Below are 26,602 nucleotides of genomic sequence, written 5' to 3'. Positions count from 1 at the left end.
GATGTCAACTGACTTTTTAGTAGGGCCTATTGCGATAAGACAGGGGTAATGGCTTTAAAGTATAATAGGGTAGATTTAAACTAGATATAAGGAAGAAATTTTTTATAATGACTGTAGCAAAACACTGGAACAAGTTGCCCAGAGTTGCCCAGGTGGTGGATGCCCCATTCCTGGAAACATTCAAGGCCAGGTTGGATGGTGCTCTGAGCAACATGATGTAGTTGAAGATGTCCCTGCTGATTGCAGAGTGGTTGGACTAGGTAACTTTTAAAAGTCCTTTGCAACACAAATTATTCCATGATTATATCTTCTACCTTGAGAACATAGTCTGTAAGTTGCATTCCCATTGAAGTTAGGTGCTGGGCAGAGGGTCTTTAACATCAAGACATTGGGAAATCTCATTTCAGTACTGGCATAATCAGACTATGTCATTAACAGTTTTTTAAATTTAGGAATTAAGGGGTTGTAGCAAATTCCCAGTTTTGAGACTTCCTGGTATATGATCTAATCTTTCTTCCATGTCCAACAATGCAGAGCTAATTCTAAAATTTACTAATTGGCATTGTTTTGAAACAATCCTAGAAGATTTCCCGTGAATCTGTTATAAATAAAAGCTGGGACAAGGGCCAATAGCTATTAGTCACAGGTTATCCTGGCTGTGTTCTTACTTTCCTTGCTAGCTTTTAGTTCCCTTCCAATACATATGCACAACTGTTTGAGCAGTAGAAGAGGGTGTTTTAACTTCCTTGTGCAAGAAAATGTAGACAAGAAGTTGTGATGCTTGTGGGCTTTTTCTGTTGCAGCACTGGCAATGGACTAGTGGTGAAGAATAAGGTAGTCTATATATCCTCTGGCTTTCCAAAAGCAAAGGCCCATATTACCTCACATTGCTACCTTGAACACCCACTGTGAGATGTACAGACCTTCCCTGGCTCTTCTGTCCAGTAGCTGTGGCAGGAGAAACAAGGTGGAGGAGGAGGTAATAAGTTAGGATGAGAAGCAGAAGGGGACACCTTCAAAAATTTGATTGAAATTTCATTGGCTATGCCTGTCTTTTCCTTCTCAAAACATGATCCATGAAAGTCAATTGTGTTCACATACCTGAAGGTTTCAAACCTGCCAGTCAATTTACCACCACCACTGACCTTTCTACAAAGCCTCAGAAACAGTGGTTTATAGTTTGGCACACTAGACTCTGCAGTTTCTTTGCAGATTTTTGTGCCATTTAAAATTTGAATCTTAATTGTGGACTTTTTTTCCCCTTTATTTTTACATTTTTCATCCACCCTCAGTTGGCCGCAGCTTCATGCATCTCCCAGCTTGTTTTGTGTTATGGCAACTGTGCTGGACCTCCAGAGCTCCACCCATTAAGACCACACCTTACTCTAAGGAATCAAGACCACAGCTGGCCACCACCACACTCCTTGGGTTATCTGTGCAATCCAGCAATCTTCATGTGGCTTTACATTGTCTTTGCTTCCCTTGTATAAGAAGGGGAGAGTGACTCGAAAATTTTTGAGCAGTCCGAACTTTTGATTCCCAGTGCTGGAATGGCTGGTGGTGCCCAAAGGAATCAGTCAGCCAGTGGGAAGGAACATTAGCTAAATATTCCTGAGAAAACAGTCTTTAAAGACCCCATTAGTAGTGCTGACATTTAACAGTCTCATTTAGGTTTGTACTCAGTCATGTTTGAACAGTCTCCTTCATAACTATGTTGAATGCAGTCAGATTCTTCAACCATGTCCCAAGTCTTCATGAAAAAATTGAGTGCTTATAATAAAGACCAGAATGTGTTCGATGTGTTTGATTTTCAAAATATCAAAGAAGTGGGAACAATTTTATATCTCAGTGTTTGACTTGAAACATAGCCTCTCTGGTTCCAGGTATTCTCATTATTTGAAAGGCTGTTTTTCCAAAAAAATGCCCTAGAATCTGGTCAAGGTGTGTTGGTGAGGTAGCTTGACTCAGCTGGGGGACATTTTAACAAGAATCCTGGCAGACAAAGCAGTTTCACTGCCAGCTGTGCTAGAACACACAAATAAATAAAACCTGATAGAATTTGTTTTGACAGAGAGCCGAGAAACAAGGCCAGTTGCTTACAGTTGGCAAGTAACATGGAGACGATAAAATGTTTGCTTGCAATGTAGTGAAAAATGGCCAGGATTTAACACTGTAAGACTCAGGATATGAGTGTCCCTCCATGTCAGGAACAAGCTCCTTTAAAAGGTTTTCTCCATTTTCTTTAAATGAGACAAGAGCCATTAATCAGAAACTGTCTTCAGGGATGACCTACGATTTGAAGGGTTGGTTATGAATCTGAACTGGAATAAAGCATATGAAAGCATGTAGGCATATAAAGATGTGGATAGATGCCTACAGCAATGTGCCCCTCTCCTGTGGAGTGCCTTTCAGTTCAAGCAGGCTTCCTCTTCTTGGTTCTATAGCCGCCCTTACCGGGAAAATTTCCATGTCCTGTCTTGGATCATTTTGCTTTACGAACCTTGCGATGATAGAAGAGAAATAGAGAACAGATTGGGAAACCTATTTTGGATGTCACGAAGAGAGGAAAAACAGAAGGTGAAAAAATAAAATTTCAGACTGCAAGGTACATGGGAACAAACAAGAAGAAAATCATAGCTTATTGCCACGAGTTATAGGGGACAGAATTCCACTGCCCTGTGCCTTGTGTTCAATTGTGTTTGCACCTGGGCTTCTTAAGCAAAAGTCCATAGAGAGCTACCATTGTGAGAGCAACCACTTTGCAGAGGGGTGACTGATGGGGACCAGCCAGCAAAGTGAGAACAACTTTGGGAACTTTGCTGAATATACAGCTATGTTGTAGTCCCTGGGCATGACTTGGTTCTCATCCCCGCAAGGTAAATGTCATTTATTAGGTCACAGACACTTCTGAAGATGGATTGTCCTTCACCCAGTTGTTCCCTTGTTACCGCATATTGCACCAAAGAACAGTGTTCACCATTTAAGAAGATAACATGAGGAGAAGAAAGCTTCCAGACCCTCAAAGGGACACTCCTCCCCCAGCCCATTGTTTTCTTCTGGAAGTTCATCAAATGATATCACCCCAGCACTGTGCCTTTCTGGGAACCCTGTGGAAAAGCAGGCATCCAGCCAGGGACTACATTCTGCATCAAACTAGGAGAAGACTGAAGGAGCAACTTAAATGCTTTGGCAGGACTAAGCTGGTTCATTTTTCCCGAAAAAAGTTGGGGACGGCTCCCATAAACTTCTCCCACAGAGAAGTAGTGTAGGCTGTGATCCAGGGCAGGGAGCAGCTGTGTTCAGCTGTTCAGCTGAGTGGCAACCTCTTGTTCCTGTACTGCTGTACATGGAAGAGGATGTCTGTCCACGGCTTGACACGAGTAAATTTTTTCAAACTGCAAACGGTCATAGTTAAGTCAGCAATGTTTTTAGGTGTACAAAGGGTGCCCTTGCAACACAGCAAGCCTTTAGGTTTTCCAGGAGGAAAACTGGAAGTTTTGCCTAGCTGGGCGACATAGACCCAGGCTGTGCACACCTGACGTGGCTCAATGCCTGAGCAATCTGTAGCCATGCCAATGCTGATAGCTTTCTTGCAGGACTACATCCACAGGACACTGCAATATCCCCTGCCCAGAATTAGCTGAAAGGTCTCCGTCTTCTGACCCTCAGTGTAATGTTGGCATGTTCAAGAACAGGAAAGATAGAGCCTCAACATGAAACTGAAGTCAAACTTAAGGGAGAGGTTGTGACCGTGAATCTAAATCTCGCAGAGGTGTGAATCTTAGGTGGCCATGTCTCATCAGCACAAAAAATAAATGCATTTAAATGCTTAAGTTTTATTGTAAATCAGTGGAGCTTGAACTTCCGATAGCCTAAGGCATTTTGAAAATGGCATGAGAGCTTTGAAGCCTCATATGCTTTTCAAAATGCCACCCACAGTAGCCTCTGTCCCCAGCCTCTGGGACTGCCAGGCTCTCATGTCAACCCTGGTGGTCTCCCCCCACTCTAGATCCCTAACTTGTCAGTAAAAATCTGGCCTCAAAATCAGCATACTTTCCTGACTGTGGCTGTTCTGAGAAAAGTCCTGTTCTTGTGGAGAGAGCCTACCTCAAAGCTATTACTTCAACAGTATTACTTCCATATTTATACTGGAATAAAAAAAAAGGAGAATTTGGCCCTGTTTAGCTACATGTGTGATTGTTATGGTTAATGTCAGAATCAGGAGACTGGAGCCAGGAAGATATAAAAATAGAATGAAATTTATGTCATGTCTGCTTTTGGGTAATAGCAGGTCTTTTTGATTAAATCAAACCTTTTATTTTCAGGGAGGTTAACCTCTTTGTGAGACTGAAGGTCATGCACGTTAGAAAGACAGCTCTAAACAGTTTGTAGCTGTAAAATAAAATTCCATTTAAATTCTGTGTTTTCTTACTGAAACAAAGACTTCTGTTTCCATAGAAGAGCAGAAGGGACAATGCATCCCATCTCCCATCAGACTTCACAAGAGTGCTAGCTCCACCCAAGCCCACCCTCTGGCATCCCATTGGTACCCAGAAAGCACTCACACAGGACCTGCATTTCTAGTTGATTGAGTTGATGTTCTGCAGCTTTATATCTTGTGGAGGTGTTTGTGTTGGGCAAGGTCTGGTTTCTCTCTGGGACTGTGAGTGATAGAACTTATAGGGAACTGGGTAGCAGGGCAGGATCTCACCAGCCAGAGACCATCTCATCACCCCAGCAGGGACTAGGGCATCCTGGAGGCAGCCAGAAGCACCTTCTGCATCCGAGGCCAGACCAGGATATCAGCCTGTGGGTCAGCTGGCCTGAAATGGGGTCCTGGACCATGAGCAAGGTAATGGGACACCCCAGGAGAGGCTGGCAGGGATTTCAGGGATGTCAGTGACCTCATGGCTCTGACAGGTTGTACTTATTCAAAGAGAAAAAAACCATTGTGATCCCAGTCTGGCAGCATGAGTCCACTCCACATATGGAAACAACAATTTTCAGCACAAAGCATTCAAAGGTCTGTTAATACCATATGGATCCTTATGTCTCTTCTTACTGAGGCATTCCCTGAGCCACATAGCCAACCTGTGTCCTTCAGAATTTTGTCTTTCTGTCATCAGTCTCCTGATGAGAATCATTTCTGTGTTGGACTGTTTAGATTTGCTGAGTCTCAGTCCAAGTTGTTTAGAGTTAATACATGACTTCCCATGTATTTTGAAGATGCAAGTGTCAAGCTTGCTTATTTGAAAAAAAATATTTGGATTGTTCTTACAACACATTGTTAAATCTAAAATCTGTTTTAAGACCTCTTTCTTTTTGAAGTAACACTGACACTAATTTTTTTCCTCTATGTTTCTGACTTGGACAATTCAGGCAGGCAGCTTTAAATCTCCAAGTAAAAAGCTTGGAAGAAAAAGAAAGAATTATCTCATTTATTTGTTTTCTAATTTGTACAAATCTTGAAAGCGAAAAACTCATGCTGTTATATAGAACTCTGGAAAGTCTATGCATCTATTCAGCTAACTGCTCTAGTCTAATATATATATATCCTAATTGCAATATATCCTGGCAAGTCTTTTAAAAGAGTCTAATAAGCATAAGATATTGAGAGGAGAGGAGAGCTTTGTATTCTTTCGTTTGACATAAATTTGTCTGACGCAAATTTGTCTGACACAAATTCACTTAGAAGAATGACAGTTTTCCCTGTGATATGATAACTTCAATTTGATACACATAATCATTTGTCAGCCTGCTTCTGTACATACTGAAATCAAATGCAAATCTCTCTCTTATTAGTGGCATTTGATCAAATTCACAGAGAAGAAGAAAGAGAACAGAGCATAGAGTTTTCCTTCAGGAGATCTAATTTCTGTTCCTTGACCAGAAATGTCTATTCCATGCCAATTATTTAATCTTACATGCTTCTATTTCTTCATCAGTAAAACAAAAACATCAATAATATCAGGGATAATACTGTGAATGTAAAAGCAGGTTATTCTTTTCAGATTCTGCTTTTCTTGAGTAACTGTGAACTGCCATTTCGTATTTCAAATCAGTTCTCTCATGGGAGATTAAAATGGATGAAGTCAGCATAATTCTTTCAGCTTTTTCATTACAGTGGTGATGAGGTCTAGCACCTGATAACCAGTCATTTCTGACTCTGTAACAGAAGGTGTTTTCTCACTTAAGTTCTTGCCACAATAACTGGACTGGCTTCTTTTGAAATCTATCCTATCTAGGAAGTGTTTGTTTCCTTGGGTTCCTCCAGGGAATAGCATGAAAAAGCTGCAGCTGTCAGTCATCATACCACTCTTCAGTAGGAAAGTCTGGCCTTTGGCTGGTAAGGAGCAGGCTTTGACTTGATTTTGTTTTGCATGTGTGTGTGATGACTCAGGGTGATCTCAGAACAGTCTCCATGGGATTTAAGTGGGCATTCCCAGATGGTCTGAAGGTCACAGAGTGTTTAGCAACCAATTTAATCTCATTTTCACTTTAATTTCCCCTGATCTCTGTCTGTCAACAAGTCCCACCTAACCTTGAATCATGGGGTGTTAGAGTCACCCTGGGACATCCCCAGTCCAGCTGATCTTCCCCAGGTTGGTTAAGATGCCCCTGTAGCAAATAGCATAGCTGGAGCCATCTGACCCAAATGCAGCAGCGTGCTGAGTTTGGTCTGCACAGCCAACAAAGGCACATTTGGGTGGACTCCAGGCTGTGAGGCACAGGTGGGTACCAGCTGGATTTCCCGACACAGCATCACAGGAATAACAGGACACACAGGTGGCACACAGTCATATCCACAGGTGACACAGTCTTGGGCTGCACCTGCAGTGCAAATGCACCCCAGGGTAGTGGTACTTACTGGGTTATGCCTAAGTAGGCATATTTCTTAAAAAGAAAAGGGATTATAGACAACTGTCTTCACAATTCCATAATGAGTGAATATAATTTTGCCTTATTGTAGGGTCTGGAGTTTTGCTCATCTCCTTATTCAAGTATCTACAAACATAATTTACAATGATGACAATAAACTCAACATTATTTTGCAGTTGCAAGTGCATGGCAGCAGTCTGCCTTGAGCCTTTTTGAATTTTAAACAGTAACCTCAATTTAAATTTATTTCTTAAGAAATTCTGGCTAGTCTGAGAGAAGCAGTATGGCAGAACCACTTCTAATGATCTGTCCTCCAGAAATTTCCTTACATAATTATTAATACAAATAAAATATATATAAAAAAGAGGAGTCATGCAGGGCTTAGAGCATATCAGCTTCAAGCTTTCATCAGGGTAAAGGGTTTTGCAATTTCCACTTTAATGGAAACCTACAGAGATTCAGAACGTATTGACTTGCAAATAAAGTTGAAAATACATAAAACATGGAGAAGCTTTCTCTTGCCTTGGTTAAAATGACCTTTCCTTTCAGTGATAAAACCATTTAAGTTTTATGGCATTGAATCAAGATATAAAACTGAAAAAATATTATTATAATTTAAAGCCTTTCAGATCAGTTCAGGCAGCTGCTTTTCCCTCAGCCAGGGCATAATTTCATCACAGATAAATATGTGTATATGTGCACATGTGTGTGCACATCTTCACATTTACCAGCCGAAGGAGTCTCGTTTTCACTTAGCTTTTCTTCAAGGCCCTGGAGCATGGTGGATACATTTTATGTCAAAGATATTATTAGAGATTTTTTTTCTATTTGACTTTGACTGATGGAGTTAATTTTCTGTAATACAGATCTATTCTCTGATGGCCTGAATTAACGATGTACTTAGATTTGTTTCTAGCTGATAAACAGTAAGCCTGCATGTAATAAGCTGGTTTTATCTTTGTTATAGGTATCTTCATTGGGCATTGCAGAAAGTCCTGTTCTGATATGCGTGACTTTGTTTATTGCTTAAAATACACATTATGTCTTGAACAGGATAACTGCAATTGAAAACTCTTCTATGCTCGAAAGTCATGTCTTTCCTGCTTAGAATTCTCCCTTTCTCCCTGTGAGACTGATTTCTTATGAGGCTTCTGTTTTTCCTCTGTCTTTGGGAAAGTTTAAATATATGTATGTGCAAATATGTATATATATATATATATATATGTATACACACTGTAAAGTTAAAAAAATAAGTTTCATGAATTTATCAGCTCATGGGAGAGAACACCAAAACACTTCATTTGGAGACAATTTTGTTGGCATAGCTCCTCTTTTATAGTTTGTATTTATTTTACTTATTTTGTTAATGCAGGAAACTAGGTCTCTGCAGAAGTTCAAAAGCCAGTGCTGTTCCTTCTCAGTAAAATTAATTGGTGTCCCAACTTGTTCTCTTGGGGCAATTATGAAATCATCCATAACAGTCATTTAATTACGTCTCTATTTTGGGATCAATGTCACATATGAAGCATTTTGGTAGATATGATCAAAAGCACTTCTAGCCCTGCACCCTCGCTCTTGGGCAGTGTCCCGTAGCAGGCTCTTGTGCTCTTCACAAGGATGTGGGAACTGCAGCAATGCTTGCCAGGAGGTTATCTTCCTGGTTCCAGTGCCCTGCAACTGAGGTCTTCCAAACTGGAAATATTTTCTGAGTCCTTGCTTTCTTGTCAACCTTGCTGGACTCTTTATCCATAAACTTGGAAAGAATTTAAACTCTGGCTTTTCACAACATTTCTTATAATTGGTAAATTTGTTAAATTAATTATGCACAGCATGCATTTGTCTCCCTTAAACCTTTTTTCTCCCTTAAACCTTTTTTCTCCCTTAAACCTTTTTGTCTCCCTTAAATCTTTTTAGCTAATAATTTAGTTTGATTCCTTCTATTTCTTGCTTTATAAGGGACAGTGATTAATCTGCTCATTAGTATGTTATCTTTCTTGGAAAAGCAGTAACATTATGATGGCTACAGATTTTTCTTTGTTGAATATTAAAAATTTACAATTAAAAACTCCAATGGTTGTATGGTCCACTAAACTGTAAGAGCCATCAACTCTTCTGTAGGGTATTGACATTAGTAAGCAAGATTCTGAATGGCACACAAGACAGTTATCATGTTATGTCCTCAGGTCAGCATAAACCCATCATCTCTAACAAAAATGCAGTACAGCTGCAAAAACTACAGCTGCCTGTCATTGTGTTATCTGGCCTCTGCCCATTGTAGTGATAGTCATTCTGCTAGACTTAAAAGCCAAGGAAAGTAGTAAAAAGTAAACATAATGTTTTTCTAGGAGACATTGGCAGCTTTTAGAGGAAGAAAAAAAGCCTTTTGAATTCATCAAAGCTGCATAAACTCTCATGTGTTTGCTACAGACAACTCAAAGGACAGTCTTTCAAATACTCTATAAAATACTGCTTTCCTTGGCACATATTTAACAAAACAATCATGGTTTCTTAATACAGATGTGTCTCATTATTATTCATAATCAAGTTTGTTTATTTGTCTGTTTTAACCTCAGGCTGTCAGACTGTGCAGGCTCTTGCTTTACTCTCCACGAGTAGCCAGCTCTACACAGCGGTGTGACTGATGAAGGCATGTCCTCCCAGCCACAGCTCTGGCTGGGTTACAGGGTGATGACATTTGCCATTCCTTGTCAGAGTGTTTTCCCTCCTCCTGCTCCTCCTGTGCCTGCCAGCACAGAACTCCCCTATCCTCACTGGACTCCTGACATTGCTGAGTTCTCTTCCCAGCAACAGGAGCCCAAAAGTCAAAATCTGTTCTGCTCCCAACAGACATATAAGACCCTTTCTTCCTTTGTTCCCTGTCCATTGGTTGTCCTGTGGGTTTTTCAGTTTAATTACCAGAGAGTGAGGCTGGAGGTGAGGGGAAAGGAGAGATACAGCAGCATTCAAAGCCCAGGGGAAGGCTGAGCCACCCTAGTGCATCTCTATATCTCCCTCTAGATTGCCACATGTCCACAGGGGACAGAAAGGGATACCTGTCTAAAGAGCTGTGTGGTGGCGGGGAGATGGCAATGTGAAGGGTTGTTTCCTCTGCATGATGCTACAGCCGATTGAGTTAGAAAAAGGCTGGGAAAAGCCTTTAAATGGAAATCTCAGACATGGAACTTGTTTTTCCTCCCAGAAGTAGAGACTTTGTTGTTGTGAATGTTGAAGCTGTGGTGAGCCTAGATGTCATAATCACCTCTCCCTGGCAGTAAGGCAGCAGTTACAGAGGAGGGATCTGTAGAAAGGCCGTGGGGGTGTAGGGCATAGTTGCAAGCCCCACTCACTGTCACTCTCTTCTCTTCAGTTGTGGGCTTTTGAAGACTAGTCCTCTCTTTTGGGCCCTGGAAACTGAGATGCTGTGCAGGTGGTACCACTTGTGCAGAAGTAATGGCAGCCAAAACAGCCTCCTCTCCAGGGACCCTCAGCTGTGGAGAGAGGGCAGCAATAACTCACCCTTGCATATTAGCAAACATAGTGGGTTTGGCAAAAACAAGGGTCCCATTAACCAAAGAGTTTGTTCTGGTTTGGAGTTTCATCTCTTAGCTATGGGCTTCCTTTTTTCTGTAGTTTTTTAAACCTTTCATGTTTCTGCCTTTTTGACGGGTGCTGCAGTGAGGCCTGGGGAGAGCCAGGGCCCCTGCAGCTCATTCCATGTCCAAAGGCACGAAGAGCCGGAGGCAGACAGGCAGCCAAGGTCTGCTGTGTGTAGTGGATGGTATAGACACGATGCTGCTGCTGTTTACAGATGCTCTACTTCATTTTAATATCTCAGAGGAAATAGTGAATGTAGCCAGAGATTGTGCAAGTCTCTCTGTGGTAAACAAAAGGGGAGCTTGTGCACTTGGAAGAATATATGCGTTCCGAGAGTGGGAAGTGGACAGGATCATATGGGGAGCAGCAGAACATGGCTGAGGCTCCTCAGCCTTCTCACCTGCAATAACAACTAAAATTACAGTGGGCAGAGGCCAAATGGAGGCTTTGTGCAGCATCCCTCTTACCCATCAACTTGTACAACTTCCCAGAAACAGCAGACAGCTCATGAACCCTGAGACCTCCCTGCCTGATTGTGTACATGCCTGTTTACCATCCTGGTCTAGTCTGAATACCAGGAAAAGGCCAAGGGCACATGAAGTCCAGTCTGACCATTTGGTGAGTTACCAATACTGTTCTCTCTGTAAAAAAAAAACAGAAATTTTTTGAAGGGCATCTGTTCCCTTCAGCTTATTGGTTGCCCCTTGCTGTGGCCTGTCTGATCTTTATCTAGTTGGATAAAGCAGCTCCAGCACATCAGGGAGTTTCATTGCTCGTGGTCTTCCCTCGTTCTGATTTACTTTTATTGCAGCCTAAAACTTGTAAACCTTTGACTCTTATTTACAAATAGACAGCCGGGATAACATTAGGAAATATAAACAGTGTTCTCCTTGAAAACCCTATTGTAAATACAGATTTGTAAAGACCAATTTTATCTCTATCATCTGTAACTAGTTAAAATTCCAATTGTTTTTATTAAAAAGGATTTTATAAAGGCATAGTAAGTAAGAGGTACATTAAAATAATGTAAACTGTAGGCTTTTATTAAGAGTTTAGAAAAAATCTACTAGAGACCTGCATTATCTGCAGACTCCAAACGGTACTGAAAAGGCAATGGTGCTCTCAGTTGTCATAGATGATTTTGTTTTTGTTTTAAGCTGTATGATATGTTTTTCTAATGTTTATGCACGAAACTTGCGTTGGTTTATCTTCAAATAATTTGGTTGGATAAATGCCAGATCCTTAGAGGACATTCTAATTCATCTAGAATCAATCCATTTATTTTTATCTGGCCTAAGCTGGCATTAGGAGTTATATAAACTAAGGATATAGTTAGTCTCTTGCTGCAGAAACGTGTGTAGCTATTTAAAATGTAACTATCCCTCTGCAGTTTGTTGCTGCTGTTCTGCTTTGGCTCCCTTTGTTTGTAGATTTGCCACTTCTGTAGGCTGTTTAACCCATTCAACATTTCATTAAATTATGTGAGGAGCATCTACATGCTTTGCTATCCAGTACTGTTGTGTAGGGGAACATAAGAGCCAGAAGGATAAGGGAAGGTTTCCCATGCAGTAAATGACCAGGATGTGGTGCAGTGTAAACCATTCCTGAACTCATTGGACCCACTGAAATCACTCATTTGAGCTGAGACACTGGACTTTGCATGGCTGCAGGAACACATTCCTCCCGCTACCCCTTCTGCAGCTGTGGCCACGCTGGGCAGGAGATCTCAGGTGGCAACTTCATAAACAACCTCATCAGGATTCATCAGACATACTTGTCAAAAGTTTAAGATTCTAGCATGGCTGATGCATCCTCCTTTCCTTCTGGCCACTTTGCAACTGGGGCAGGTGAAAACGATTTTTATCCATCGCTGCTGTTTGCAAGGTGAATGGGAGCCAAAGCGCTAAAAGTATCCAGATGGGTGCTTGTGCTGGTCTAATTTAATCAGTTTTGAAACATCTCTTTAGGCTGTGGGCAGATGTTCTATTTGTAGAGAGCTGTGCCAGATGAAAATTACAAGCCACACTGCTGGAGGTTATTGCCCTCGCAGCTCTGCTGGCACAGCCATCCCACATCCTCTTCAGCTTAAAGAGGGTGCAGACATGCATGTTGGGTGATGGCTGGAGAGATCACTACCTACCTGCCCATGTTGTCTTCCCTGGCACACAGTCCAAAGCGCTCTGAAGTGTGTCTCCCGGCCTCTTTCAGTCAAAATGAACCAGGTTGGCCTGTCCAGTGGGAATAAGAGAGCTCTTGTTGCTTTGGTTCATTGTGCCTGGCAGGAAGCGGGGGAGCACAGGGGACAAGCTTGGGTCGACAGCTGAATTTGTATGAGGCCATCCATTTGCAGCCTTCCTATGCTGGAGTGGGAGCAGGATTTCCCGCTGCTGAAATCATGATGGGTGGCCTCTGGGTGAGGAGTTTTGGAGTGTGGCGGGGACTCGATGTCTTTGGACTGCTCATTTACCAAGGACTTGGCATTGGCTTGAGCTGGGGCCGCAGGGATGCTGAAGGATTGTCAAAGGCAGTCCAATCCAAACACGGAAGCTTTTCTCATCAAGCTGTTATATTTTTACCAAATGTGTTAATGTGTGTACAGACAAAGTATGACACAATGTTGACCAAGTCTGGTGAGCTGCTTAGCTTCACTTGGCCAGTACTATCTTAGCAGATGGTATTAAACTTTCTATGTAACACTAAGGTCAGTTGTGACAAATGAACATGCTTTTTGTATCTTAAACCCTATCAGCATTGGGAACTATCGTATTTATTCTCATGACTATTCTCAGCTAAAATGTTTTAGCTTAGAAGCACCTTAAATCCCTTATGAAATCATTTATGTGGCCATGACCTTAGCTATTGAGCTGACCTATTTCAAGCATACTAAATTTCTGGTTTCTTCTTGTTGTTCAGCAATTTGCTTATTTTTAAAAAAGGCAGGTAGTGTTGTTTCGAATAAAAAGTAGGAAAAATATCACTATTGCTGATGTTACTGTCCAGCTTTCGTTAACTCTCCAAGACAGTTTTTAATTAAGCATATAGGATGCAGTCTTTTTTTACTGCCCTTGTTAGGGGAATATTTCTTTTGATTGTGCTTTTAAAGTTCATGGCTATGTGCATAAATCAGTCCCTATCTGTGTTTTTTGAGAAGCGAATAAAAATATGTCTGAAAATAACCCCAGGTCCAAGCTCCACCCCTGAGCTCCTCTCTGAGTATTGCTTGTCCTCCCCGCTGGTGGGTCAGCCCAGTGGAGCAGCCACTTACCTTCTCTAAGGCACCCAGTTATGTCCTTTTCCTCAGGAAACAAGTTGCTAATATTCTGTGTATATAGACTTATACTATTTATTGGTTGTTTCCTCAGTCCCCACAGTTTCCTTCACACTCTCCAAGCAGTGGAGGAAGTGTTCAATATTCCACAGAAACATGGCATATATGTAAGCTGAGAGTGCTCCTGAGAATATCCATTTACTTAGCTCTGTTTTCAGACCACTTCTTACTGCAGCTTTCCAGAGTTTTACTGGCACAGCTCACAGTCACCCAAGTGAAAGACTGGCAAGAGGAGCAGCAAAAGAAAAAGGAGCAAGCAGCCCTAAGCAGGGCTGGGGTTCTCAGCGCAGGAGCAAGATTTACTGTGGCACTGATGCTGGGTGGCATGCTGGGTCAGAGCTTGGCATCTAATTTTCTGCAACCACTAGGTGGCACAAAAAATGCTGTTGTAACATCAGCTTGTTCCTGGAAAATTACTTAAGTGTCAAGCTCATGCTGCAGTTTAAGGGGATTCTTATGTCCCTTTTAATCAGAGGTAGATTTTAATGTTTCTCTTAAATGCAAAAATGTATTGGTTGGAGTCATCCTGTTGAGTGGAAATTAATCTTAGCAGTAAAATTCAGCTTCAGATAGCAAGCACTGCTGGAGACAGTGCTATTCACAGGTGGAGGGTAACGCAGCAGAAGATGAGGTGAAGGAAGGTTGCTCTGTTAATTGCATTACAGGACCAGGCACTAAGAAAAATTATCAGTTCTCCTCCTCATGCTGATAACAATTCTCTTTTTAGCTTTGGGCAAATCACATAATCTGCTTCATTTCTCTATTTCCATATGGAAGGCAATGATTTCTTGCCCTACAGTGGTACCAGAGGAGTTAATTAATACTCATACAGCACAAACAGAGAGAAGAAAGACACTAATGACTCACGAAAGCTACTTGCAAGGAAGAGCTGTCCTGCAGCATCCAGCTATTGCTGTGACACTGTGATGGTTATAATATGATGATTGAGTATGGATAAATTTAAAACATACTGAAAGAAATGGACTAACTTTGTTGCTGTTGTTCTCTTTTCAGTATAATTCCTAATATGAATTTCATGTCAAGGGAAAACAACCTAGCTGCTGCTCTCCAAAGCCCCTCTGAGTCAAAGAAACAGCTTGATGCTGATGGATGGTGACTTGCATGACCTGACCCCCGCCCATGGTCCGGCTTTCCTCCAGCTGAGGGAAACTCTCAGTTCCAATCGGAAGCGTTGGTGTAGTCTCTGGTTCGGTTGCTAATTCATAATTAAAATTCCTAGTTGCTCAGTGTGCTTTGCAGTTTCTGTGAAAGGAACTGGTTCTGGGTTTCTCAGTACAAGAGAGATATGGAACTCCTGAAGCAGGTCTGAAGAAGGGCAATAAAGATGATTAAGGGACTGGAGTGTCTCTTTTATGAGGACAGGCTGAGGGAACCTGGTCAGTCTTGCAAAGAGGTAACTGAGAGAGGACCTCATCAATGCCTATAAGTATCTGAAGGGAGAGTGTCAAGAGGATGGATCCAGGCTCCTCTCGATGATGCCAAGCAATAGGACAAGAGGCAATGGACAGAAACTGGTGCACAGGAAGTTCCACCTGAATATGAGGAAGAACTTTACTGCTGGAGTGGCTGAGCACTGGGACAGATTGCCCAGAGAGATTGTGGAGTCTTGTAAAAGCTATCTGGACACAATCCTGAGTAACATACTCTAGGGGATCCTGCTTAAACAGGGGAATTGGACTAGAGGACCTCCAGTAGTCCCTCCCAACCTTATCCATTCTGTGATTCTGTAACATCTCTTGCACATCCTCAGGATGAAGATCTTCAGTGATCTTACCACTGAACTATGCAATCTGACTATAACGGCTTCTGATATTCCAGACCACAAACTAAGACATTTCTGAACACTATTAGGAGCTAAGTAAAACGAGTAGAGAATCCCTTGTAAATTATTAGTGACTGGGCAAATCCCAGCACACCAATTGGTATGACTACTGTGGTCATGAGATGACATATTTCCTTACACTCTTCTCTTTATTGAGTGTAGTGGATATGGATACCCTAAGGAGAGACAGAGGATTTTACAGGGTATGCAGGGTACTACTTTTTACCGTTTAGAAGGAAAAGGTTAAAAGGTTCAGATAAGGACAGTATTGAAAAAAGAGAATTTGGCAGGATGCCCCTGAGAAAACAATGAACAATGATATTCAAGAATGCTTTATACACTGATTTCATTGCCAATGAAAAGAGACTGACTGTGTCTTCCCATAATCATAGAGGGTATTTATGGCATAAATGTAATTCTGGTTTATCTGAAACTGAGTTTTATCAGCTGTCCTTTAGCAAACTGAGGAATCAGGCTGTGAATGAGAGAAGCATGAAAACTGTCAGACCAAAACACACCCAACAAAACAAATGATTACTGATTGGCCTTGAAGAAAACTGAGAAAAACAATTTTCATAGCAAAAATAAGACACTGAAGTGCTGTAACTGCAGTGCCAAACTGATTTCCAACCACTCACAAGAGTATTGGCTTTGTTTTTCCAACGATAAATTTAGTTTTTCCGCTTGTCCCCACTGCACATTTTAGTGATGATGTTGGAGACTTTTCAATTTCCATTAAAGACTTTAAACAGTAAATAAAGTGATCTTGGCAGCCTATGGGAGAGCTAATGCAGTAGATAGAAGATGTGTAGGAAAGAGTTTATACATTTTCTCTCTGAAGCCGTACTGTGGCCAGGTGACAGCAAGCACTGCACAGCTTCAGGAGCATCCAGGAGTTCTTCACATGGACCAGAAAATCAAGGACGTATTTCACTGGCTTGTTTTCTTGCTCTGCTACTGCTGCAGTGCCCCTGTGCCTGGGCCTCCCTGGCTGTGTTGCATCACCAGGGGTTGTCTGGCAGTGCCTGTCCCCTGTAGTGACATGTCTACTGTGTGTGTGCAGGGTGTGGAAAAAAGTGTCCTGGGTTCCAGCTTCGAATGCTAACATTAGGATCATAATCCTTTGGGACCCATGACTTGCCCCCACTCATAGCTAGGCCTTGCCCACATTCGCTAAGTAAGTACAGTGCTCTCCTCCTGGCCAGAGACTATGTGGTGCAGTTAGTCATCATGGCAACCTGAAGAAAGTGTTTTATGATCTGGAAAACAATGCTTTATACAGGAAATATAGTAATACATCCAGCAACAGTACCGACTTTTAGCCCTTAGCATCATTTTATCCCAAATAATTAGCTTCTGATACTGTTTCTTTTCTAGATACAGAAATCCTACTATGTTGTTACTCCTCTAAATGGATCAAGATGAATCTCAAACCGTAATAAAGTGATAGCAAATTATAGATCATTTTAGTTTGAGAAAAAAAACTGAGATAGTTGGAGAAATTAAATGAAAGGGAAGAAAAACATCATAAAGAAAGACAAGCATTTGACAAAGAGCTATTAGACCTAAGAAATTCCCTTATTCTTACTGCTCAGGGAATGTACTTATTTTTCCCAAGTAGAACATTCACAATACCTTATTTAGTAATATTTCTAGAAGATTTTTTAGCATCTGGCGTTGAGTGCCATTGTTGCAATGTTCTGGCAGCATACTACACTGTAAAGCTAACACATTAGCATATTACAGAGATGAAAATAAGTGGGAGAAGGCTCAGGAAATTTTCAGTGCAAAGTGCAGCTCTTGTTACCTCCAGCTCCGTAGAGGTTTCATGCTGTAAGGTCATTCTTCTGCTTTCTACTCCTCTGACTGTAAGAACAGACTTTTTTTTTCCTTCTCATTTTTAATTTTTTTTGGTGAAAAGGTCATCAACTTCAAGTACATTGTACGTGTTGCAATGCATTACTAGGTGGGAGTAGTGATATGAATCAAGTGAGGTATGGGCACTGGTATGGTCTTTAGGATTATGCAAGCTATAAGCACAGAAGCTGACCTGGATTGGACGTGTAGTAATTTCTGAATCATCTTTAGTGGCATGAGTAGAATTGGATGGAGCTTATAAGAGACTTAAAACATTTTTCTATTTGTGCTTGTTACAGAAATTGCTATGCAACTGATCTTTAAGTGAAACAGTTTTGATCAATAGCTATCAAATACCACCCTGAGTGGTATTAATGAAGTCAATGCAGAGACTGAATAATTATTATCAACATTTCTTATAACAGGCCAAAATATGCTTTTCATAAAGGAGATACATAAAATAAATTTTGGTTCATGACATAATTGTTGGGTGTTATGAATTCTTTTTATTTAAAAAGTCTACATGAAATATTTCCAAACATAGTAGTGCATTCTGGAGTTAAAAAGACAAGACTGAGAAAGTCTAAGCTGACAGAAAAATACTATGACAAATAGAATGAGAAGTGTGAAATAATTCACAAAGTTCACTAAAGACTTTGCAATTGCAGTCCATTTTTATGGCCAAGGTGCTCAGTGTCAATCACAGAAGACCAAAAGAGAGAGCGTGGAAGTTGTGAAGAAAGGAAATGCATTTTTAAATAATCCTCAGTAAATACCATTATTATTGGACTCTTAATAAGCATTCAGATAGGTTTTAAAACATTGCATATATTGTCCATGTCCATTGGGATGTGATGTAAAATTAATGGACTACATTATGTTCTCATTGGCACTGGTATAAATCCAGAGTAAGTCATTGGACTACATCATGATAATTTCCAGTTTTTCAAGGAGTAATCAAACAGAAATTGGTCCAATGTTCCCTGACTCTCTCTTACAATCCTTTGAATAGGAACTACTCATAAATAGATAATGAGAACATCATGCTCATTGTGTGTTCTCCACTTCTTAATAAGAGAAAAAATAACACCACAATGTTTTTCCCCACGTGCCTTCTTAGTAGACCACGTCTCAGCGTGAGAATTGCAAAGTAGTGCTAGCCTTGATGATCCTGTGTTCTAAGAAAAACAAAACTAATGGGTCTGGGGAGCAGAGGAAGCATAACTGTGAAATCTGAAGCCATCTGCCACCCACAGGAATGCCAGGGCACAAGAGAAGTGACATGAAAGTATCCGATCATGGTCAGCTCAAAAGGAGAGCAACAGAGAAAGATGTGAAATGAGAGTAAACTGCCACTGGAGGTCTCCGAGTGCTGGGTACTGGGGTAAATAAAGATTTCAGTGACAGAAGCAGGAACTATTGTTCAAAATTACAAAACCCAAGTCCTACCCCGGACAAATCCCCAGAGGGGCTGTCTGCTTCCAAGTGCTGCAGTCCAACTTGCACCTTGCTGCATTTAGTGACGCACTGCTTACAGAGGGAGCAGGCTGGGCATGGCTAAACTCTCCTTCTCCTTGCCAGTGAAACACACAGGAATCTAATGTACAAGCTGTCCATCTATTTTATTTCCTAGCAAACACTCAGCCTCTCTGAGTGGACTCACCATTTCCCTGCCACGTATATGGACACGCAGTGGTGCCTAGGAAGAGTATGGTGTGTAAGACAAATAGAAGGGAAAGCATTTTGTCTTCAGTCTTCAAAAAATGATGCTACAGCACAGTCCAGAGGTGAATCAGGCCCTACAGAAATAGCATGACTGAGCAGCTACAGGCAGACATGGACCTTTTTACTGTGGATTTCATGACCATGGGATCTACTCCACTGTCTGCCACAGCCTGGTGTTGGCAAAGCAAAGATGCTGTTAAAGGCCAGACCTGGTAGAAGGGCTTTGCATTCCTAAATGATTGAATCAAAAAGCAGAGCATAAACCCCACAGGCAACACGCCTGGCATGAGGTTTATTTTTACTGTGTGACTTCAAGCACTGGAATGTCCTGAACCAGTTCCAGAAGGGTTAACTCTTTCATCCCTCACAGCCTGGCCAGGCAGCACACCCAGTGCTGAGGGTATGGGCTGTATCCTCGTTTTTCTTATACCTCAGTTATCAAAATAGCCATGCCTTTCCTGCCTTTCTTAGCTCACCATTCCTCTGGGGCCTTCTTGAATTATCACTCCCACATCTCATACTTGTCCTTCATCTTCCTTGTCTGATCTTGTTCCTAGAATTTTCCCTTCTTCACTGTGGCTGAGACCCACTGCCACCCAGCTCACAGCACTGACTGGGCTCCCCAGCTTGCTGCTAGTAGGCCCATGTGAGCCCAGATGAACAATTTCTTTTTTCAGACATTAGGAAATCAACACTCATGTGTTCATCACTGGGTTTTTCACTTGGGGAAGTGTTGCCTTGCATTACCTTCAGAAACAGAGACAGTTTTTATTGTTTAGAGCAGAGCTAAGCAGCTAACAGACACATGAGAAGCCACTTGTACTGACAAAAAGCAGCACTGCTGGTAGATTCTTGCTTATGTGCTCCCTGGAAGAATTCAGAGAAAGTGGGAAATGTTAGTAGAAACAAAATTTGTTTGATGTAATCTGCCGATTATTCCCGATCTTCTAAAATACAAGCTCTTTAACCAAGACTCTAAAATCCCAGTTCTGAGCAACCACAGTCACCTCTTCTCATTTTAAAACTTTTGCAAGGTGGTAGGACTGACCATGTTGTGCTTCATCCTGTATTTTCTTATGTTTATTTCTAATGGAAAAACTAAGAGGCCACTACTGGAAAACTCTGTAAGTGATAGGACTTTTCCAAGGTCTCCTGTCACAGCTTTCATTTTTTTCCAGTCAATGCCACTTCAACAAGTCCCAGTGCCCTGTAGACTTCCACATTGCATTGCCATCCCATATGGGGTTCTTTTCTCCAAAGTGTTCCAATTCTCTTTCTAAAATCAATTTTGCATTTCCCGCCTAGGCAGGGACTTTGAACAACTTCTATTTGAAGAGACAAGACAGTTGAACAAGAAAAGAAGTGTTGTTCAGGAACTGAGACAGAGACAAAAACAGCTTGCTCAAGGGCACAGAGGAGCTTTCCAGCAATAAAAGGCATGAAAACAGGTACTCACTCTGTAGCTTTTCCATAAAACACTTCCTTTGTTCAGAGAAGCAATAAAGCATCACAATTGTGAAGTCATCATAATCTCAGCTTAAGTTTTAAGTGGATGTCTTTTAAAGGAAAAAAGCCCCACATATGCATCATCTTTAACCCCTCACTATCCATGGAGTCCATCTTCCTCTCATAAGTGAGCAGGAATTAACATTTCTGTAGTTCTAATAAGAACCCATTATTTAGGAGCATAATCCTGTCTCAGCCACCACCACAGATCTATACCGAGCACAGCAAATTTATTCATTAGATTTATCCTATATTTATTAACAGCCCAGCTCAGAAAAAGAGTCAGTGACAAAAACCATCTGGAATAAACATAATGGAAAACAAACAATGTAATATATTCCGTCACTCCAGTCTAATTGCAGTGTTTGGTGAAAATACAAGTGACAATTTACAAGCCAAACTCTTATTAAAGGGAAAAATGAGCTGTGCGGGGAAGCACAAATCAAAGTAACTAATCAACACAGACAACACATTCAAGGATTTAAGAGCCAAGGTACGGCAGTCTTTTATTCCTCCTTGTTTTCAATTTGGGAGACCTGCTGTGATGTTGCAGTACATTATATGTTATATAGCTATTTATGCAACACTGGAGAGAAGCATGTCTCTGAGTGTTGTCTTATTTTTCACCAGCTACAGCCTGTGACTTTTGGGTTTAAAAAGTTCTTATCCTATCATTTAAGCTGGGAGCAAGGTGAACTGTCTGAGGCAACAGCTTTCTTTTAAGGCAACTCTCCTCTTTTAGCATATAATAAAAGCTTGGAATTAAGGATAGAGTTAGAAAAGGTTGGAGTTAGCTAAAAGCAATGCCAGTTTGATATGAAACAAATTCTTATTGAGTGAATTGGTTCAGCAAGAGAAAAAGGAAGGAGATCTCTCCTTCCCATGCAAGAATCTGAACAACACATGGCTGCTGTCCATGAGCTGTTTCAGCTTGGAAGCTGGAACTGACTCATTAGATGCATCTGGTGTCCCCAGGGAAGCAAAAGAAAACACTGGCAGCAATGAAGAAAAGATGGTAGAAGCCATCTGAAGCAGAAATCGGCCAAACACCCTATCTGCATTAGAGCATCATCTTCAAGAACAGCATTGGGCACCAGCATGAAAACTGAGCGCTCAAAGACGTAGCAAAGGGGTACAGTGCTACAACACGTAACACACCTTTTGTCTGGGGAAAGAAATCCCATAATCTCGAAAATGCCACCTCAAAACAACAGAGAAAAATATTAAGCCTTCATTACAACAACAGGCAACAGGCTAGCACTGCAGTGAAATCAATGCGAGCAAATATGCGTACAGAAGTGTGGTCGAAGCTTCCATAAATGTAGAAAAATATGATTTATAAAATCCTACACTAAGAAATTGTGTTAGTGAGGAGATGTTGAAGAAGTTTTTTTCAGCATTTCTATGATAAAAAAAGAGTGAGAAAGAGCTACACCATGGGGGATGAAGATGTCAAAAGTCCCACATGTTGCTTTATCTGCTATAAGGAGAGGGATCACCAGTTACCACCACCCCACATGTTGAGGTGTCTCTCTGGACTTTCACATCCCTTCCTTGCCTGCAAGGATCCAATATTCTTTCATATTTTGGAAATGGTGCTGTAGTTCAAAGACCTTCTCTCATGAGATTGTCTTGGAAACAACATTTATCAATGAGAAGGCATTTCATATTTCTCCCAGAACTGTTATTTTTCTGGAACAGGGTCTAGTGCTCTGTTTCAGGGTCCAGCAGGCCCTGAAACATAGCTTGTTCTCAATCATAATGTAGCCTTATTCTCAGCAGGAAAGCTGATAACGTGCAAGCTTTTGTAATAGCTCATGTCTATGGAAAAATGTCCAAAACTTAGTTTCTGCACCTGCTGTTTTCAGAAAGAAATAGGTGTGACATCCCTTTCTCCTTGAAGAGATGATGTCATAAATGTTGCCACAGTGGTATGTTTCTTCATTTAAGAGGCAAGGTGCAAAGTTAGAGAAATACACCCCTGAGAATTTTGAAATTTCAGTGCTCCATAAAGGACAAAAATTTTATTGCCAGTTTACTGTAGATCCATCTCTCCAGAGCCTCATTGCATCATCTGTATTAGCATGCAAATCAAGATGACATAGCTGTTGCTGACTAATTTCAAATGCAATATTCACAGCACAAATTCACTGTTGGGATTGTCTTTGGCAACAACTTCATCCATCTCTGTATGCTGTTGACCTGAAGCTATAATTTTCTTCAACTAGTAAGATAAACATGAGGATGACTCTTTCCCCCATGTACTGAGTTCATGCCTATTCTCGAAAAACGGTATTTGAGTCACCTGTCAAACCCCACAGGTCTGTATTCATTTATGTCTTTCTTTTTCTAACTACTTTGATTTAAGCAGAATCCCCAAAAATTGTATTTGTTTTTATTCTGATTTCTACTTAAGATATAGCAATTTAAATAATGTTCAAAAATGGATATAGATAAAAGAAGGATGACTGCCCATTTATAGATTACAAAATTCTAGGTGTCTGTAGTGTCTGTCAGTAATTATAATGATAAAATATCTTAATTATCAGTTAATATGGATTCTTATCCTCTTGTTCTATGACCACTGGTGGTCAGTCTAACTAGGGAATCTGAAAATTTTCCTTCCTGAACAAGGAATGATCATGAATCCAGAGTATTTTCTTTAAGGAGCAGAACATAGCAGCCACAGTATGATCAACTCAACATAGTCATGTAGAGTCCAAGTCTTCAGCTTTGTAACTGGGATCATTCTGCCCATCTGGGATGCCCAGGCACTTGTTTTGTTGCGCTCTTGGACTCTGAGGGATTTTTGTAGTCCTCCAGGACTCCCTTGTCTGGATTTTTTCCTCTAAGGGAGGAGATTCAGGGGACATGCTAATGACTGTGCAGGTAGGGGGGAGGTTGTCCATGCACCGAGAGGCAGTAATCAAAGCATGCTGGCACTGCCCTTGCTGTTGCAACCCTGGGATGCTGAATCTGGTTCCCCACTGTCACAAAAAACCCCAAACAGTCCTAATGCTTTCTTTTGACTTCCAGTACTGCCACCTTTCCCCTCATGCCCCATCAAAGGCTTTCAGTGCTGTCAAGGATGTGAACTACTGATAACTGACAAAGTCAATTTGTGGTGAACACAGAAATTTTTCTCAGTGTTTTCAAAGACTTTACAGGGACAAGGCAGCTGAGATACTGAGCTATCTCAATGAACTATCTATCAACAGCCCCTCAAGGCAGAAACTACTTGCTAGAGCAGCAGCTGACAAACTGAAAGGGAGATGACATTCAAAGAAAGAATTGTTTTAGTTACCATGTAGTCTGCTTCAATGTTATTTTAGAAAAAGCTGGATGCAGATCTTACATTACTGTAATTGCAGATTTCAGGAAATATCTCAAAAGCCACAGAGGATATCTTAAAAATATAACAGAAATAATTCCCTCTGGAATAGCAGATTTCCCTCCCCTCCCTCTGCCCAGCAACATTTAACATATCAAGTGTGTTAGTTACTTCACTGGACTGAAGAAATTGGCAGTCACTCAAAGTTGCATTGACTAACATCAATTGATAACTAAGAATGATGATATCTGTTCCAGCAGGTTCACAACAAAAAATCCACGTTCCCATTACAACCCTCCATTGCAGCAGCTCACTTAGAGCAGCTTCCAGACTTGCTTCACATCTGCAAACTGGCATTTCAGTGCATTGCTTCCTTGCTGCCAAGAGTTTTTCCATTACAGGCACCACAGTCCTGGTAACTGGTCTCAGCTCTCCATATAGTTCTGATGTGGATATTTTGCTACTTATGGGTCAGTTATGCTGATTATCTTGTCAACACTTTTGTTAAGAACCTTCTGGCAGGTTTGGAGAGTTTATTTCTACCTCTGACCCTATGGGAATATTATAGGCACACAGGACTCTGTCAAGGATTAAAAGCTGTTTCTTTCCCTCTTTACAAAGAACCTGTTTATTTATGTGTGGCAGTGAATGAACATATACTTCCAGAATTCAGGAAACTGCCTTCAGTTTTCTCTATCTTCATACTCAGTCCTCACATCTGTAAGACCAAGAAGTGGTATCCAGGGACATAAATACACATGTGCTGAAGTGTTGCACAAGACCAATAATGGATAGCAGAGCTTCACAGAGAGAAAGAGATCTTGAGATAGACACAAGAGAAGCCTGCCACACATCAGAAGGTAATCTCTTCATATTGCAAGGATTTATTAAGGAGAGTCACTCTCTGAGTTACCGCTGCTGTCAGGTAGCAGAGTACCGCCTGTGGTCTTTGAAGTCTTTGAACATTAGCAGTCTTTAAATAATTAGAATTGTCAGAAAGAAAAACGGTCCATCAATCAGTTTTCACAACTTCTTCTCATTTATATATAGATTTCTAAACCTGAAAACCTGATATTGTCAAACAATATACTAAAATAGAACTCTTCAACTTCAACAATTTTTTTTCTTTTCTCTTTTCTTTTTAACTCTTCAGTATTGGATACAGAAGAGATCTTAAATCTTTCGAAGTGGAACTGGAGGAAATGCTCTCTTTAGGAAAAATTCTAGGTTTGATCAGTCCACTTTTGTTTTGGGTACTGACTGGTCCCAGAAGATGTCTGGGTCAGGAAACCACCAGGAAATGCATAGCATTAGGCAGCAATTAAATGTCAACCACTAATTAAAGCATCCATTAGCCTTGGGTATCAGTTTACAGGGGTCATCAGCCTTCATGCTTTGCTTACATTGTGGTCTACTTTGCTTGTACCTGCAGAGATGGGGATTAGACACTGAAATCCAAACAGGGGGACAGTTTGGTCCATCAGCTGTGCTGGGGCATGCTGTCCCCATCAGACCCCTTCTGCATCCCAAGCTTTCTCTACTCCAGGAAGGATGAACACTACCCATGGTGTTTATGGAGTAAAGAGAGGCTGATCTGAGGTGCAAAAAGAGGAAAACCTGTATTCTGAGACAGTCTGGGATTAAAGGTTACCATATCCTGAATAAGTGAGAAAGGAAGAGGTTTCAATAAGTATTGGAGAATGAGGAAAAAAGAGAAGGAAAGAGCATATCTTGCATCATCACTGAGCTCTTCTAGCACCTCTCCAGCACTATGAACCCTTCAAAAGCCTTTTCAAAGGTGGAGGCAAAAGCTCCAAAGCTTGGTTGAAATGAGGCATTTCTTTTCTTTCAAGTCAGGCTGGTGCCTTGTGTAAAGACTGGGTCCATGCAATAACATCTCTTATGTCATTATAATTAACAAAGCCTTTGATAATATGTGCAATAATCCATACTTAAGATCAACTAAGTCAAGTTTAAACAGTTCAGACATGTCACAGACTGTCTCAAGTGATTTCTTTAAAAAGCAAACTCTTCAAGTGTGAAAGTCAGGCAGAGAGGGAGAAAAGAACTACAATTTTTAGAGTAGTAAACTAATATCAAATAGCAAAACATTTGGATGAAACTGTGTATATGACTTCTTTTTCTTGAAAGAAAATTATTTGAGATCTATTCTTTCCTTTTTTGTTCTCAAATTTATTCCCGATATAAGATCTTATGTTCTTAGATTCTCCACTCATCAGATTTCATAGCTGTACCTCCTGAAAATGAAACTGTAGAATAAAAAAGATCAAAAGATTTTGCTCAGTTGTTTCCATAGGCACTACATGATTTCTTCTGGGAAATTGTGCAAGGGGAAGATTTCAGCCTGCTCCCAGTATACATCAGAGTGAGAAAGCAATTCACAAGTGAGGCATCTCCTTTTACTCTTTTTGTTGCTTGTTCTCTTTGAGCTCACATCAGACTAGTGCATTTTGCAGTTGGTTTGTAACTTGAAAACAAAAGTTGAATGATTGGATGAAAATATGTCATAACAAATAAT

General features: G+C 40.9%; 1 protein-coding gene and 1 long non-coding RNA gene across 3 annotated transcripts in view; one reads left to right on the top strand and one right to left on the bottom strand.

Annotated features, from left to right (window-relative positions):
* Positions 1-26,602, bottom strand: part of C1QTNF7 (C1q and TNF related 7) — a 49,472-nt gene that overhangs the window by 6,875 nt on the left and 15,995 nt on the right. The window lies entirely within an intron of this gene.
* On the top strand, positions 10,185-15,049 carry LOC113946956. The gene is made up of 2 exons (XR_003527596.1): positions 10,185-10,306; positions 14,816-15,049. It is a non-coding gene; the product is annotated as an uncharacterized LOC113946956 (long non-coding RNA).

Source organism: Corapipo altera, unplaced genomic scaffold, assembly GCF_003945725.1.
Source record: "Corapipo altera isolate COAL_440 unplaced genomic scaffold, ASM394572v1 22, whole genome shotgun sequence".
Lineage (NCBI taxonomy): Eukaryota > Metazoa > Chordata > Aves > Passeriformes > Pipridae > Corapipo > Corapipo altera.
This window is presented reverse-complemented; position numbering and strand designations above follow the sequence as displayed.